The sequence below is a fragment of the Chrysochloris asiatica genome, unplaced genomic scaffold (genome assembly GCF_000296735.1).
Source record: "Chrysochloris asiatica unplaced genomic scaffold, ChrAsi1.0 scaffold00011, whole genome shotgun sequence".
In the NCBI taxonomy this organism is placed as follows: Eukaryota; Metazoa; Chordata; class Mammalia; order Afrosoricida; family Chrysochloridae; genus Chrysochloris; species Chrysochloris asiatica.
Window position 1 is genome coordinate 31,972,224 of NW_006408529.1, and position 13,574 is coordinate 31,985,797.

The 13,574-nt window shown below is 43.3% G+C and overlaps 1 pseudogene; it reads left to right on the forward strand.

Annotated features, from left to right (window-relative positions):
* The first annotated feature begins 9,204 nt into the window (after positions 1-9,204).
* LOC102823510 lies at positions 9,205-13,215 on the forward strand (annotated as a pseudogene).
* Positions 13,216-13,574: the final 359 nt, after the last annotated feature.

The window sequence follows — 13,574 nt, forward strand, 5'->3', positions numbered from 1 at the left end:
TCTTTCTTTCTTTCTTTTTTCTTTTTTTTAAGTTTTTATTGTGAATTGAGTGAAAGTTTACAGGGCAGATCATCAGTTTTACATTCAACCAATCATATACTTTGTTTCATTATAATGATTATAATCCCCACCATGTATCATCAGTTAATAGTTTCTCTCTCTATTCATTTTAGCTCTTTTGTTTTTTCCGAACACTCAAGCATATATAATAATTTACACCACCAAAGGGCACATTCTGTGCCTCCTGGCCACCAGCTCTTAGTCCCTCTCTTTCCATGAATCTAGAGTCCTCAGCTGCTCTCCCTCTCCATGTCTCCATCTCTGCCTCCATGTCTGGTGTTGTTGCTTCTCTGGATAAGGTCTTGCATTCCGCTTGTGCTCTTCTCCCTTGATGGTCCTAGGGTCCTCTGTTTCTGCTCTGTAAGATTAACTATTCCTCCGTTTTAGTTACAAAACTTCTACCTGTATAATTGTGACAATTGCAATTAGTCATGATAACAATTACTTACTACTATTCACTAAGAATCATAAGAATCTTATCCCCATCTCTTTTTACCAGACCCATCTAGACAAGATGAACACTATTTAGTGGGGACACGTTCTTCCCCCATACATTCTTAGAATAAACTCCCTCTTGAAACATTGTAAGCCAGTCACTTCGTGTCTTTATTGCCCCCTCATTTTAGGTAGCTAATGTCCAAGTTGCCCGTCCCTATCTACCATGTGTACAGAAGAGTACATTGATACTTGGTGGGAAGAGTTCTTCCCACTCTGTTGGTATTTAGAGCTATTACCTCCATTAGTATAAGGAGCTCTGGTAGCATAGTGGTTACGAATTAGGTTGTTAACCTCAGGGTCAGTAGATCGAAACTACCAGCTGTTCCGCGGGAGAAAGATGAGGCTTTCTGCTTCCGTAAAGATTTATAACCTCGGAAACCCTGTATAGGGTCGCTATGAGTCGGAACCAACTCCATGGCACATAACAACAACAAACTCCATGAGTACAAGTCAATGATCAAGTATCTTCATAAACCATAGCTGCAGTTTCTAACTGTCCATGGGAAAACTAGGGATTACGTGAATTATCATTTTATGAATACTGTGTAAGAAGCCCTTGTGGTGCTGTGTTTAAACACTTGACTGCTAATCCTAAAGTCACCAGTTCGAACCCACCAGCATCTCTGTGGGAGATCAATGTGGCAGTCAACTTCCATAAAGATTTACAACCTTGGGAACTGTATGGAACACGTCTACTCTGTCCAACAAGTTGCTATGAGTTGGAATTGACTTGACAGCGTTTGGATTGATTTTTTGGATGACGATTCTAATGAAGGACCCCAGTAGTACAATGAATATACTTCTAATGGCACTGTTGTTGTTTTTGTGTGTCATCAAGTCAATTCCAACTCATAGCATCCCAATACCCCAGAACAGACCTACCTCCTAGTGTTTCCTATGCTGTAATCTCTATGGGAGCAGATTACCAAGTCTTTTCTCCCTAGGGACCACTGGTGGGGTCAAACCACCAACTTCAGCTAACAGCTGAGCACTTAATCACTGTGCCACCAGGGCTTCTTAACAGCACGAACATAAACTAATTAAAATTCTATTTCACAATTTCAACTGGTCATCTCCTCCTTCCCCATTCATCACATTATTATTGTCAAAACAACCACAGGCAACTCCTTTAACCTCAGTAAGTCAGAGAATTGTGTAAGGTGGAGATGCAAGCAGGCAATCTGAGGTGGAGGAGACCCTCTCCAAAGGACACTGCCTACTAAGTAAGGATTACAGAGATGAGGACTGGGGAATGATCCATTTACCCATATATTCAACTCCATGACTATCCTCTGGGACCCAGCAGATGGCAAGGAAGTCGACATATTTCTTCTTGTTGTTATCATCTCTGTTTATGACTACTTAACATGTGCTGACCGCATACTCAGCATTCTATACTTATGATTCCATTTGAGCCGCACAAAAACACCTTAGAAGGTGCCATTGTTTCCATTTCACAAAGGAAGAAATGGCTCAGAGCTGGAATTCATTCCAGAAGATTTGAATTCAAATTCTAAAATTCCTTCTCTAGCATTGATTGAAAGTTTCTCTGGCTGTGAATCAAGTACTCAAAGTGAATTGGAAGAACTCCTTAAGAACACCTGTTAGATAGGAATACTAAGCAATGTACTTTCTTATGGAATCCAGGTATGACACAGCAGGATAATGCATTGCAGGATAATGGATCACAAAATTGGTGATTCCGACACACCAGCCACTCCTCCTAAACCCTAGACAGAGTCCCTATGAGTGGGAACTGACATGATGGCACTTAACAATGACAATGTAATCAAGACAAGAGACTCACAAAAGCTGAAGGGCATCCAATTGTCCAGTGAGTACTATTCTACTTTCAGCTTTAGCAGAAACCAACTATGTTTAGCAGAAACCAACTATATTTTAGTTCATTCAGTCTTTCCTTAAATAAATTCCTCACTAACTCAATATATTCACGTCACTCTTCTCAGAACACTTCTTAATTTATCTATGAGTAAAAACATAAGCTTGTGTGGACAAGTGCTGATAGCTTGAATTTAACAATGTATTATATTACACACTAAATTGCATTGAGAGCTTTGACTCAATTCCTATTTAAAAATATAAGTTGGACAGTGTCATGCAATAAACACAGTTGGATTTTTTCCGCAACACTGAAAGCCTGTATATAGTCAAGTTTGTCAGACTTTTTGTGCCTTTCATCGAGTCTTTCATCCATAATGTGTTTCACATTTTGGAGACTCCTGGTAGTTCTCTATAATGAACCCTAGTGGCACTTGTAGGATAAGCACTGGATTTCTAACCGCAGGTCAGCCAATCAAACCCACCAGCTGCTCCATGATAGAAAGATGAGGCTTTCTGCTCCTATAAAGATTTACATCCTAAGAAGCTTTGCTATGAGTTAGAATCAACTCAGGGGCAGTGGGTTGGGGCTTTTTGGGGGGATGGTGGTGGTGGTAGTTCTCTATGTTGTTGTTGTTGTTGTTAAGTGCCGTCGAGTCATTTTGGACCCATAGCGACCCTGTACAGGGTTTCCGAGGCTGTAAATCTTTACGGGAGCAGAACACCTCATCTTTCTCCCGCGGAACAGCTAGTAGTTTCGAACTGCTGGCCTTAATATAAATTCCTTACAAGTGAAATGCATATGAGTATTCACATATCCACTCATCAGAAAGATCATGTAGTGGTGGTTGTGTGCTTGGAGTTGGTTCTGACTCGCAGTGCTTAGGATTTCCGAGAGGCTGTAAATCTTTAGGGAGCAGAAAGCCTCATCTTTCTTCCACAGACATCTGGCAGTTTTGAACTACTGTGAGGTTAGCAGCTCAACTCGTAACCAACAGACATGAATAATTCTTTACAATTTTCTTGATCCCTAATATGATTTGGCTTTAGAAGATATTCATAAACAGAGTTAAGATTTCTTGGGGACCCATCTTCCCCATTTTAAGACAGAGTTAACCATACAGGCATAGCATTTGTTATTTCACATCCCTCTGGCAAGTAAAATTTTATTAAAATATATTAGTTATTGTGGTTCATTAGAACCTCTAGTAAGAAACACACACAAATGGACAAATCATTTTCAAAGAACAGTAATCGACAAATCATTTTCAAATTACAGTAATTGAATCTTTCTAGAAATAGAGTTTCTTTTGAATTGGGAAAAAGAAATCTATAGAGCGTTCCCTTTTCATATCTGACCTAATAAATACATTAATGAAGCTGCAGTTCTCTGAAGCAGTTTCACTAGTGGCAAGAGACTTTCAGACTTGTCAAGGTCTCCTTTAAAATAAGTTATATTCAATCAATGACCCTCTGGACAGCTCTGAACAACTCTAACACACCATGCACCAACACTGAAGAGAGAGAGAGAGCTCTTTTATACGGATTTTCTGCCAGGCGCCAAGGACAGAAAAACCTACCACTTTCTATTTGCTGAAGTTCAAAACAAATTAGTAAGGTCAAGGATTTGATATGCTAATAAACCACAAAAAATACTTTTAGCTCCAGAAACAAGGAGTCAAATGTCCACCACTATCTGTTAACATTGCCAATAACCTTAACCTCAAAACGATGCAATATATTCTAGCCCTTGACTCTTTCGACATTTTCAATGTTCAATTAAATTCATGCATACAAACCAAAATAAATCGTTGCACATAAATGTTTGGTCACACCGTTTTTCTACATAAAGCATTTACCACAATGAGCCCAAGCAATATAAAATGGCATATATTTAATAAATAATATAGAAATCCTACCATCCTGTTTATGCATTTTAAACTGAGTTGTGATGATCAGGTTTGACTATTTCAATAAATTTCAGATAAACTAATAAAATATTTTGACAAACTTTCTGGCTTCAAGTTATCTTAGATTCGTCGTATCCTGCTAGCTAAAAAAAAATCAATCTTCAATTGATAGCTTCCCAAAGGTATACACGTGTACTCGATTAAAATACAACATGTCCCCCACTTCAGCTGAGTTCCAGTTGATCTGGTCTGACATCAAAAGCCCACCCTGTAATCCCTTCCTGCCTGGAGGGCTCCCCTGTTTTGATCCTGTATAAGTTTCCAAGGTAAACACGTCGCGTTCGGCAAGTAGAGAAACATACCAGGAGCAAGAACTCACCCAGAAGGTAAGACCCTCGGCGAGGGCGCGCGCGAGGAGACCTGTCGTGCCCCCTCCTCCCTGACAGCGGACCGATGGCCGGCGCAGAGCCGACAGAAACCGGGTGTAAGACAGGCTTCTCGCCGCTCCTCGCTGCAGACTATTGTCAACGCCACTGTGGCTGGCGCTTTCTGCACGGTATGGGGGCGGGAAGCTCGACCCAACCGAATAGTTCAAATGTTTTGCCAGAACCAGCGCAAATAGCTGCTGTTGCATCTGAGCGAAGAGCCAAATCTGGTGTAATTTCTATCTCTTGACCTATTTTAGAGTGTGAGAAAGACAGAAAGAGTGAAAAAAAAAAAAAAAAAAATAGACGGAGAGCGCGGGGAGGGGGCGGGCGTCCAAGGCGCCGGGTGTGCTCGCGCCCGAGTGTGAGCTTGCGCGCGCTCCCGAGTGTGTCGGGGCTTCGAATAGAGAAGTTCCAGAGGGGCCTCCGTATGCCCCTGGGGCCGCGGCGTGGTACACAGAGTTAAGGAGGGATGGCCCTTTCTCTAGCCCCTCTTCCCGCCACCGCCGGAGTCCAGGCTCTCTAGCCCTTCACCTAGCAGCAGCGCGCTGGAAGCACCGCTCGCGGGGGGAGGAAAGGGGAGGGAGGGGGCTTCAAGCGGCCGCCGCGACAGCAGCTAGGTGACACCACCCGCCGCCCCACGAGAGCGGTTCCTCATCCCCGCCTGCCTGACCCTCCCTCACCTCTCCGGAGGCGGGGTTCTGGCGCTGCAGCCGGGAGACCCAGGCACGCAGCGCCTCGGGGCCCGGAGGGCGGGTAGCCTCAGAGGGCAGTGATCTACTGGAGCCTGGGGAGTGTCGGCCTCTCTGCCCGCTCCCTGGGGAACGCCCCGCCGAAACGTGCCGAGGTTCAGGCTCTGCTCCGCCCTCCTTGCCAGAGGCTGGGGATGACTTTCCAGTCTCCTCCCTGCCCTCTTCTCGTCTGTCCCTCCAAGAGTGTCCAGTCCTACGTGGGAGAAGACTCCAAGGCGGATACACCTGAGCCTGCCAGGAGCCAGCAAAGCAGTACCTGGAGTGACAACTACGTCCAGCATGTGCGTGACGCTTAGGCATGTCTTTTCTCATTTGATCCTTGCAAACACCTACTTCAGCAGAAATGTTACCATTGTGTGCTTGGGAAAACCCAAAGAACAGAGAGATTAGTCGATATAAGGTGCTACTGCTTAGACTGTCTAGATTTTTTTCACTAACATAGTCTCTAATTGTGGGATAAAGCATTGGACCCTAAGGTCAGTTTGAACCACAAGGTCAGTGGTTCAAACTCACCAGTCGCTCCTGGAAAATCTTATTCAGGATTGCTATGAGTCAGAACCCACTCGATGGCACTTAACAACAAATTAATAAAGAGTTTTGCAAAACTAGCTCCTTCAAAGGAGCATCTAAGAAAAGGGATAGAACTTAGAAGTTTATGTCTAAAATTAGACAGTGTTCCGTCATTGCTTCTGTAACAATAGAGTTAACAACTTCCTGCCATATCCTTAGCTCAATAATCTTCCAAAACTATTGTTGTGGAGAGATGCTGTGGAGTTGGTTCCGACTCATATAGAGACCCTACGCGGAACAGAACGAATCGCTGCCTAGCACTGCTCCATCCTCACAATCTTTGTTATGACTGAGCCCGTTGTTGTAGCCACTGTGACAAACCATCTTGTTGAGTGTCTTCTTTTGCACTGACCCTCTACCAAGTATGATGTCCTTCTCCAGGGACTGTTCCCTCCTGATCACTGGTACAAAGTTCATGGGACAAGTCTCACCATCCTTGCCTCTAAGGAGCATTCTGGCGGTACTTCTTCCGACACAGATTTGTTCATTCTTCTGGAATGCATGGTATAGTCTATATTCTTTGCCAACACCACGATTAAAATGCATCAGTTCTTATCTAGTCTTCCTTATTCATTTTCCAGTTCTCTCGTAAATATATTGTTGTTGTTGTTAAGTGCCGTCGAGTCGGTTCCGACCCATAGCGACCCTGTACAGGGTTTTCGAGGCGACTGAAAATACCATGGGTTGGGTGAGGCCCACTTAGTTTTAAAAGTGGCATATTTGCTATTTAACTCTTTCAAGAGGTCTCTTGCTGCAGATTTATCCAATGCAATACATTATTTCATTTCTTGACTGCTGTTTCCAAGTAAAATGAAACCTTGGCAACCTTAATCTTTTCTCTGTTTATCATCAGGTTGCGTACCAGTTATCATCAGGGGCCTATGTACCTTATCAGATGCATGGACCAGTATTTTGTTGTTGTGATTCTGTGCCATCGAGTCAGTTCCAACTTATAGAAACCCTGTATAGGACTTCCAAGGAGCAGGATGGGGAGCAGGATGGGTTTGAACTGCCAACCTTGCAGTTGAAGCCAACCTATGGTCTAGTGCTTTATCCTACAGTGCCACATCAGAATTCAGTAATTTCTGCTGACATTTTATGTGTGAAGTTGATGCTACTGCCTTGTTGGGTATAGTTGGATGGCGACTTCATGTTGGGTTGTCTTTCCAGTGGTTGTTATTTGTATGGACATGACTGTATGTCTCACAGAGACACCGGGGTGTCTATGGTGCTACTAAGAGCACTGGTAGAGATGAGCATGTAGTTTGTGATTCTGGAATAGTTTTCTAGTGCCATCATATATTGGAGTGAGGGTAGAGTTAGGGATGGAACCCTTGGCTTGGGCCTCTTACCAACATGCCTAGGATAATCAAATTGATATTTCCTTTTCTGTAAACAACTTCTTTTTCTATTTAAATGGAAAAAAAGCATTCATGAGTCTGATTCGACATGTTCTTGAGCTGAATGCCAGCTGGAAAGCATTACTCAGTTTTGTTTCCATTCATTGTAGCTACAACTGCAATATATTCTTGAACACAGGATTGCTGTTGTTGTTATGTGCCGTGGAGTTGGTTCAGACTCATAGTGACCCTGTACAGGGTTTCCGATGCTGCAAATCTTTACCTGAGCAGAACGCGTCATCTTTCTCCTGCGGAACAGTTGGTAGTTTTGAACTACTGACCTTGTAGTTCACAGCCCAATTTGTAGCCACATTAACATCAATTATTCCTTCACCTGTTCTAACAGACAGAACACACTTAAATAAGCATAGTACTAGTTCCCTGGGCAGAGTCCTTTGTGATGCAATAAGTTAACATAGCAGCAATGGGCTCAAATGTAGCAATGATTGTGAGGTTGGTTGGCGCAGGACTAGGCAGTGCATAGGGTCCCTATGAGTTGGTACAGACTTGATGGTACAGAAAAGCAACAACAACTATTAGATGAAAAGAGTTGGCAGTTCAAATCCATCTGGAGGCACCTGGGGTAGCAGATGATCTGCTGCTGAAATGTCACAGCACGGAAACCCTTTGGAGCAGTTCTACTCTGCACACATAGGGTTGTTGTGAGTTGGAGCAGACTCCATGGCAACTAACAATCGGAAGTGTCTGGTACATGGTGGTGGTGGTGTTTATGTGCTGTGGAGTCTGTCCCAACGCATAGCGACCCTATATAGAGTTTACAAGGCTGTAAATCTTTATGGGAGCAGAAAGCCTCATCTTTCTCTGCGAAGCAGCTGGTAATTTCAAACTGCTGACCATGAGATTAGCAGCCCAACTCGTAACTACTGCATTACCAGAGCTCTGTTAGTAAAGGTAACTGAAGAATACTTATTGAGTAAATAGTATCTAAACAAACAGAAATTCTGTTAGAAAATATGAGGGAAGTTAGTATATGTAAATTGGTCAGAGAACGCACTGTGGACGTGGTGAGCGATACAGGATTTTGGTATGGAGAACTGGTTAAGGAATGAATATGGGAAAGTATGCTATGCTTTCAGAATAGGGCAAAGGCAGTGAGTGGTTCCTTACTTTTTGTAGGTTGCTGTGAGAATCTGATAGAAAATTTACAATATTCTCCACCTCCACCATTGAGTATGTCATATAGAAATGTAAACATATATGAATACGTTTTGTGGGGTTCATCGTCTTAGATGTGTGGAATCACTATAGGTATGTGGACTAAATTATCAATCCCTTCTTTGGAAGCAGAGAGAAAAATAAAGAAATTATTCTAGCTGACTTCAGAAGGATCTTGGCTGGAAGCAGAGAATACCAGAAAGAAGTTTACCTGTACTTTATTGACTATGCAAAGGCTTCTGATTATGTGGATCATGACAAGCTACGGACAACATTGTAGGAAATGAGTATTTGGAAACACTTAATTGTGCTCATGAAAAACCTGTACATAGACCAAGAGGCAGTTGTTGGAACAGAACAAGGGAACACTGAATGGTTTAAAATTAGGAAAGGTGTGTGCCAGGGTTGTCTTTTACCATACTTATTCAATCTACATGCTGAGCAAATAATCTGAGAAGCTGGATTGTATGAAGATAAATGTGGCATCAGGATTGGAGGAAGACTTATTAGCAACCTGTGATATTCAGATGGATATAACCTTGTTGAAAGTGAAGAGGGCTTAAAATATTTAGTGATGAAGATCAAAGACCACAGCTTCCAGTATGGGCTGCATTTCAAGGTAAAGAAGACAAAAATCCTCACCACTGGAATAATCAGCATCCATATAAAATATTGAAGTTGTCAAAGACTCCATTTTGCTCAGATCAACCATCAACACTCATGAAAGCAGTAGTCAAGAAATCAAATGATGTATTGCATTAGGCAAATCTGTTGCACAAGATTTCTTTAAAGTGCTGAAGAGCAAAGATGTCAGTTTGAGGACTAAGTTGTGCTAGACCCAAGCCATTGTATTTTCAATAATCTCATATGCATGTGTAAATTGGACAGTGAATAAGAATAACCATATAAGAATTGATGCATTTGAGTTATGTTGTTGGAGCAGAATATTAAAAGCACCATGGACTGTCAAAAGAACAAACCAATTTATGGTGGAGCATCCATAATGCTCCTTGGAAGTCAGGATGGACTGACTTCATCTTTCATATTTCAGACATTATTAGGAGGGACCTGGAGAAGTTCTCTGGGGAAGGTAAAGTGGAGGGTCAGAGAAAAAGAGAAAGACCTCCAGAGAAATGGATTGGTAAAATGGCAGCAGCAAAGGACTCAAACATAGCAAAGACTGTGAGATTGGTGCAAGACTGGGCAGTATTTCATTCTGTTGTGCATAAGGGTCACTATGAGTAGGTATCTACTTGGTAGCACCCAACAGCAATAATAATCTAAATCATTACTTAAAAATTTATATCCCAAATTAAGCAGGTATTATTTTTTATTCATTTATTCAATGGAAATTTGGAAGAAGAATGTAATACACATAAACTAAAAATAAATTATTTCATATTCCTTTTGAGTGCAATTCATTACCAGCTGTCCATTGCTTATTTGATAGCTACATAGGTAGGTAGATAGATAGATAGATAGATAGATAGATAGATAGATAGATAGATAGATAGATAGACAGACAGACAGACAGACAGACAGACAGAAAGATAAGTAGTTGTCTTTGAATTGACTCTGACTCACGCATGGTACAAACCTTTTTATAACAGAACAAATTGTTGTCCAAACCTGAATCATCCCAACGATCAATGGCATGTTTGGCCCACCTTTGTGGTGATTGTACTAATCCATCTCATCAGGAGTCTTCCTCACCTTTACTGACCTTCTACTTTACCAAGCATGATGCCATTCCTCCTGATGACATGTCCAAAACAAATAAATTGGACAATGTACTATCTATAAGGATTTCATTAGCACATTTTATAGATTTGTAGGCCTTTCTTCTTAGTCTATCATAGCATGGAAGCTCTGCTGTAACATGTCCATAAAGGGTAACCCTTCTGCTATTTGAAATTCAGGGCACAACTTCTACCATGAGCAACACACAACCCACCATTGTGCAACAAACTGATAGAAAACGAGTACCTTGATTATTGCTGTTGTTTTTGCTCTTGAACACTTTAAAGAGATCTTGTGTAAATTTGAACAGCAGTGGTAATAACTGGTTTTCCTTGTAGTCATATGGATATCATCCTATGTACAAGCATTGTACTTCAGGGTAGATCTTGAAATGCTCTTTTTGACGATGAATGCAATGCCATTCCTCTTGAATTTGTTATTCCTAGCATAGTGTAAGGCCCTAACTGATTTTGCCTAGCTACTTGACCAAACTTTAGTCAGGCTTCAAGAAGCATTTTTGATAGAAGGCCTCAGTTTTTAGTTCCCTCCAGAGACAAGGTCAATCAGTTAGCCCTCAATATTAAAAGAATCCTTGAGAAACTCATAATGGTCAGACTGACCCAGACGAATGAGAATATCCTAAACACTAAACACTTGCAATTGCCAAAACCCATATGCTTATAGATTAAAAAGGTTGCTTCATGCCAAGACCAATTAAACTGTAACATCTCATACTTTGCCAAATGTCAACCAATCAGAAACTGTATCTATGGTACTGTGCAATTATGCCCCCTGAAACCTTATAAAAACGTGTGTATAGTGAGTTGGGGTCGCCCTCAACTCCTGTTTTCAGGAGTCTATGTGAGAGTGGACCCCAGCACATTAGCTAGGGTCACCCTCAACTCCTGTTTTCAGGAGTCTATGTGAGGGTGGACCCCAGCGCGTTGGCAAATGTCACCTTTGTCTCCTGGTTTTAGGAGTCTGTGAAGGTGGACCCCAGCGCGTTGGTAAATAAACCTCTTGCTTTTGCATCGAACTCGAGTCCGGATGATCTTTTTGGGGTCTCCTACTTGATTAGGCCACTAGGGGGCCTAACAATAGTAAGCCGGAGTCCCGGTGTGGTACTGGGGGTTAATGGGCTGGATTGCAAAGTCGGTTTGAACCATAATATCGGTAGATCAAGGTCACCAGCTGCTCTTCAGAAACTTTATACAGGGTCACTATGGGTTGCAACCACCAGGATGACACTTAACAACAACAAACACATATATAATAAATCATATCATTTCTGACATTATCCTATGACAGACCGCATTACACTTCAAGGTAGATTTTGAAATGTTCTTAAAAGAACTACAAAAAAGAACATCAAAAGATGATGATGAAATGTTCTAAAAAGAACATCAAAAGATGATGATGAGACTTAGGACGTCACGTGCGGCTTTTTGTTGACCAGTGCTGGTTTTGTCAGCAGTGGCTGCTTAGCAAAAGCCCGAGGAAAATCATCACCCTACAGCGGGGCCAGTGCGGCAATCAGATTGGGTTCGAGTTCTGGAAACAGCTGTGAGCCAAGCAAGCATAGTATCAACCCTGAGGGCATTGTGGAGGAGTTCGCCACTGAAGGCACTGACCGCAAGGACATCTTTTTCTTTCAGGCAGACGATGAGCACTACATCCTTAGGGCAGTACTGCTGGACCTGGAGCCCTGGGTGATCCACTCCATCCTCAACTCCCCCTATGCCAAGCTCTACAACCTGGAGAACATCTACCTGTTGGAGCATGGTGGAGAAGCTGGCAACAACTGGGCCAGCGTATTCTCCTGGGGAGAAAAGATCCATGAGGACATTTTTGACATCATATACCGGAAAGCAGATGGCAGTGACAGTCTAGAGGGGTTTGTGCTGTGCTACTCCATTGCTGGGGGGACAGTTTCTGGCCTGGGCTCCTACCTCTTAGAGCGGCTTAATGACAGGTATCCCAAGAAGCTGGAGCAGACTTACTCGGTTTTTCCCAACCAGAACGAGGTGAGTGACGTGGTGGTGCAGCCCTGTAACTCGCTGCTCACACTCAAGAGGCTGACCCAGAGCGCAGACTGTGTGGTGGTGCTGGACAACACGGCCCTGAACCAGAGTGCCACAGACCTCCTGCACATCCAGAACCCGTCCTTCTCCCAGATCAACCAGCTGGTTTCCACCATCATGTCAGCCAGCACCACCACCCTGCACCATCCCGGCTACATGAACAATGACTTCATCAGCCTCTTCGCTTCATTCCCACACCGAGACTCCACTTCCTCATGACTGGCTACACTCCCCTCACCATGGACCGGTCAGTAGCCAGCGTGAGGAAGACCATGGTTCTGGATGTTATGAGGTGGCTGCTACAGCCCAAGAACGTGATGGTCTCCACAGGCCAAGATTGCCAGACCAACCACTGCTATATCGCCATCTTCAATATCATCCAGGGAGAGGTGGACCCCACCCAGGTCCACAAGAGCCTGCATAGGATCCGGGAGCGCAAGTTAGCTAACTTCATCCCCTGGGGCACAGCTAGCATCCAGGTGGCCCTACTAAGGAAGTTTCCCTACCTGCCCTCAGCCCACCGTGTCAGCGGACTCATGATGGCCAACCTCACCAGTATCTCCTCACTCTTTGAGCCAACCTGTCGCCAGTACGACAAGTTGCAGAAATGGGTGGCCTTCCTGGAGCACTTCCATAAGGAGGCTATCTTCAAGGAGAACTTCAACGAACTGGACACGTGCGGGGAGGCTGTACAGGAGCTCATCAATGAGTACCATGCGGCCATGTGGCCAGACTACATCTCCTGGGGCACCCATGAGCAGTGATGTCCCTGGACAGGGACCCTGGTCTGCCTTAAGGGTTGGCCCAGGCCCTGCTTGACTGACCCAGAGCTGGACTCTCGGAGCACAGGTCAGGGACGTCCCACAACACCACCTCTCTCTCTTTCTCTCTTTCTCTCTGTCGTGTGCTCTGGTGGTCCGGAGACACATTTCCTTTTACTCTTAGGAGACATTTTAATAAAGCACTAGTTATAAATAAATTTTAAAAAGATGATGATGAAATATTCTAAAAGGAACATCTAAAAAGAATGTCAAAAGATGATGAATGTGTCTCAATTCCTATTCAATTTGTTAATCCAGGCACAAAAAGCCATGTGCTTGTCAGATTCAAAATAGTCAACACC